This window comes from Limulus polyphemus, unplaced genomic scaffold (genome assembly GCF_000517525.1).
Source record: "Limulus polyphemus unplaced genomic scaffold, Limulus_polyphemus-2.1.2 Scaffold73, whole genome shotgun sequence".
Classification (NCBI taxonomy): Eukaryota; Metazoa; Arthropoda; class Merostomata; order Xiphosura; family Limulidae; genus Limulus; species Limulus polyphemus.
In genome coordinates, this window is record NW_013665683.1 from 743,844 (window position 1) to 748,842 (window position 4,999).

Genomic DNA, 4,999 nt, shown 5'->3' on the forward strand with positions numbered 1-4,999 from the left:
TACCGACTTGTCAGTTTAGATTCAGATCTGATCGAATAATGCAACTTATAAATAAGATTGAGTAAATTTCCAATTACAGATCTTATTTGCATTACATAGTAATTACGTTGTCCAACTTCTCTTGTAGAACCAGAAGAAATAATAAGTGTTTTAATTTAGAAAGTTGTGGAGAACAGACGTTTTCTATAAATAGTATTGTCGTCATTTTAATGTAAGAAGTCCCTACTTTTATTAGTAGAAATTACAGTTACAGAAAAGTGAAAACTTGTTATTTTCTCATTTGCTAAACTTTTACGAAGATTCTAAAAGACTAGTCAAATAACTCTTTGCATTTAATTAAATAATTTAGCGTTACAAATAATGCATTAGGTAAAACGTTTCTATGGTGTTTGTTGTAGTTCAAGAAATTATTTCCACAAGTTTATTTTCTTGCAGATATAATCTGTTAATAATTTTTATTTTTATTACACATACAACATAATCCGTCAATTATATGATATGTGAGTTACATGTAACATTTTATGCACATAATATAACCTGTCAACTATTTTTAAACGTCTTTGTTATACATATATTATTTCAGTTGTACTTAGACGTTTGTCTTTTTAAGATATAATGAGTCAAAGCAAATAATATGTCAACTACACTAAAATCTGCTATATCGACTACCGACGAGGTCTTTTGTCCAATAACGGGTTCATCAGGACAGATGAGATATGACAGACACGGTTGTGGTTTAGGCGCTATTCATATCATCAGTTGCATGAACAACAATGTTATGATGTGAACTAGATTAAGTAAATAAAGTGTAATTATTAATTTTATTTATATCATTTATAAATCAGAATTTATGGTAAGGATCAATAACACATTATTATTTGTTTATTTTCAACACCACTTAATTGTTTATTACTTTAACTCGAACTATACTATCATTCAGAAGAACTACCAAACTAGTAAGCTAATCTTCTTATTCCTGGAGCAAGTCAAGCAACCACAAAGTCAACAGGAAAACTACGTTAGTTTGTTTGTTTATTGACAACCACAAAGTCAACAGGAAAAAACTACGTTAGTTAGTTTGTTTGTTGACAACCACAAAGTCAACAGGAAAAAGTACGTTAGTTTGTTGACAACCACAAATTCAAGAGGAAAAAAACTACGTTAGTTTGTTTGTTTGTTGACAACCACAATGTCAACAGGAAAAAACTACGTTAGTTAGTTTGTTTGTTGACAACCACAAAGTCAACAGGAAAAACTACCTTAGTTTGTTTGTTTGTTTGTTGACAACCACAATGTCAGTAGGAAAAACTACGTTAGTTTGTTTGTTTGTTTGTTGACAACCACAAAGCTACACAATGGGCTGTCTGTGCTGTGCCAGAGTTTTTAGCATGATAAGCCCTCACACTTACCTCCAAGCCAGCAGGTGGCAACTGCATTAGTAATTCTAAGAACCAATGAGTAAACGTAAATAATAATATGTAATATTATGTCAACCACATTACATTTACCATATCAGGTGCTGACGAGGCCTTTCGCTGAATACCAGGGATCATCAGGCTGGCTGAGATACAACAGACATAGTAGTTGTTTAGTCTATTTGTGATACATACAACATAATCTGTCAACTATGTTGAAACGTTTGTCTTTGTTATACATAAAACATAATCTGTCAACTATGTTGGAACGTTTGTCTTTGTTATACTTAAAACATAATCTGTCAACTATGTTGGAACGTTTGTCTTTGTTATACATAAAATATAATCTGTCAACTATGTTGGAACGTTTGTCTTTGTTATACATAAAATATAATCTGTCAACTATGTTGGAACGTTTGTCTTTGTTATACATAAAACATAATCTGTCAACTATGTTGGAACGTTTGTCTTTGTTATACTTAAAACATAATCTGTCAACTATTTTAAACTTTGTTTTTTGTTATACATTTATTATAATCTGTCAACTATCCTCAATACTTGTCTGTGTTAAACAAATGATACAGTAAATCTCAAAATATTTCCCATTGTCACACGTATGTAATACAAAAAAGTGATTATCTTAATGTTAATATTTGTTATTCGTATAAAAATGATAGACCAACCATCTATAATTGTTATTTTGGTTATATATATAATATAACAGATAGATGAACTATTTCTTTGATGAAAAGCTTCAATTCATCTTTTTTTTTCTTTTTTTTTGTAAAACGCCGCATAAGAAAAGCAACAACAACTTTTTCATGGCGTTTTAGGCAAGTACTCTTCGTCAGATAACTACACTTTCCTGAAAACTATGTTTTAGATGTAAGTTTGCTCGAAACATTGAAATAAATTTATTGTTTGAACATAACTTTTCAATTTCCTCTTTTTGCCAACATGTGTTATGTTAACTTCTACCAATTTGACGCACAAGGTATAAAATGTTTATTTAAGTTATTATGAAATAATGGGCAGCTTGTTTCCCAGCGTTCTTCTTTAATCTATATAATACAGTTGAAAAGTTTTACATGTGTTTTTCTTCTTTTTCTATAAAACCATTTATCGTTACCAAGATAATCATGCGGAGATAGATTACATATAATATAAAATGTATAAAAAGAAAACAATTTAAACAATGAAAAGAAATATTTAGAGCTACGTGTTGTATTATTTGTATAATAAAAACAAACATTACAGTTTGCGTTAAACAAAGTTAAGAATAATTATTGGTAAACTGTTTCTAAATATTTGTTGACGCTGTTTATGCTAAGATATTTTACTGTTGCTACACACTTACGTATAATAAAATTACTGCTTTTATACCTTTTTTTTAGCGTTTAAAAGAAATTTTACCTAGTGAGTAATGATTCATTCCGAAAGGTGAGATAACCTTCACTAACACCTACATTAACATTAACAGCTTGAAACGTCGACTACGAACTATACTAAAGATGGATAAGGTCGGCACGCCTTCCAAAATTAATGAGGTATGTTGTTCCTAAAGTTTTTGTTGGATATTCATTGTATAATCGATCTACTATTTCTAAATATTTATTGTTCTTCTATACAACACAGACTGTGACTGCCTAACTTTATTGGAAAACGGGAAAAGGGGACAAAAAAGCTAACTCAATCTAACACAGTGCGTTTACACTAACTGGAAAAAGTGGGGAAGTGCTCTTTCTGCTCCATGTGTTTAGCGACTATAACATATACGGTACAATGTTTCTGAAATTTTGTTTTTTTTTTTGTAAAAGAATATACTGTTTATGTACATACATTAGGTTTTCTGTTTTACACGTTTGTCGTCGTTATCTATTACACACTACATTTACTGATTCTAAATATCTGTCCTTGTTCTGTGTGTCTGCAGTTATAATTGGTTTTCTTCGTTTTTTTTTTACACAGTATTAATCAAATTTTATGAGAACAACTTACATATACTAATTAATGCAATTGCCTGACATGGCCTGGTGGATCTGAGGGTCGCGAGTTTCAATCCTCGTCGTCGAACGTGCTCTTCCTATATGATTGCCGACTGGACCAGTCGGTTTAAAAATGCTTGGCTTACAAAAATACTGTCCCACCACAAACTAATTGGGCTTAACACCGTAACGGTTGGGAGGGGGAGTTATTGCAATAGCATCTCATCGAAGATGCAAGCCGTAGCGCCACCGACCGTATATTGTTCATTCGATAGTGCCATGCCACCATCATATGGCGCATGGCCGGAGCCCTTTTCGAGGGAAGATGTTCATATAGTTAGATTGCTAAATGACAAAGAGTCAAAGAACGCAGCGTGTCCCTGGAGGGACCTTTCAATGCTCTTCGTGGAAACAGTAAAACGCTCACAGTAAAGCGTTTAGAAATAACAAAAAGCTCTAAAATCACACCCTAAGCCAATTCCTAGTAATGCCCTCAAGCCTAAGGTGAAAATTCTGGTTACGAAAGGGTACTCTAAAACCCAAAAAGCCATTATGATAAAGATAGGCACACTTCCTAGTATTGATAACAATATAATAAACAAGGATTTGAAATTTACCAGGTTTCACAAGCCAAAATTTAGCAAGCTTGCAGCAACATCTCGAAATTTACAGTTGTGTTTTGAGAAAAACGGTCCAAAAAAATGGAACATATTTTTCAAATCCCCTAGTGCAGCTCCAATGGACTTTTGTGCCTTTGGTCTACTTAAACATGGTCTTGGAAGCTGAAGTCTTCGTGCAATAGAAGGTCTGTGAAAAGACTGTAAGGCATGAGGTTTAAGACTGATCCTACATTTTCTCACAATAGCTTATTACAACGGAAAATGCATTGTTAAACAATAGTGTGTTGTTAAAACCATGAGATGAAAGTACGATCAATGGTTGATTAAGTAGTCCCTAGAAAAGCACAGAACTTGTAACATTGTTCTTATAAAGTGCAATTAACCCTCAATATAATTTCAATGTTTTTAAATATCTGTAATAGTCCTTTCTAGCAATGTAGCTTTTAATAATTTTACTTGTCATAAGACATTAGTATTAAGCCTATTATATTTTTTGCAATGGCAATGGTTATAGTTTGGTTATTGTTAAGCACAAACAACACAATGTGCTATTTGTGCGCTGTCCATCACTGGTATCGAAACCAGATTTTAGCGTCTTAAGTCTGCTAACTTATCACTGGGCCACTGGGGGAGGGGGGCAATTGTTATGGTGAACGCCTTTTCTAAGCTGGCGAAGCATGATTAGAATTAATAATATTTATCGTAAGACATTAGTATTAGTTTTATTATATTTTTAGCATACATTATTTATTCAATCCCTTGTTGTAAAAAGTGGCTTATATACCATATTTTTCGGAATATAAGACGCACCCTTATTTTGAAGACAAAGTTTTGGGGAAAAAATCTACAGTCGCATTTAAAAGATTTTTCTTGAACAAAAATTCAATTTGATACTTTAAAACTTAGTAAATATTGTGCTAAACACAAAAGAACTCAAAACATCAAAATAAGAAAATACCGTAACTCAGAAAAAGGTTTA

General features: G+C 32.1%; 1 long non-coding RNA gene across 1 annotated transcript in view; it reads right to left on the minus strand.

The window, feature by feature from the left end:
• Positions 1–480: 480 nt before the first annotated feature.
• LOC111087619 overlaps positions 481–4,999 on the minus strand; it is a 33,283-nt gene continuing 28,764 nt past the window's right edge. Inside the window, exon 4 of the long non-coding RNA XR_002612282.1 lies at positions 481–788. This is a non-coding gene — a long non-coding RNA (uncharacterized LOC111087619). The remainder of the gene's footprint in view (positions 789–4,999) is intronic.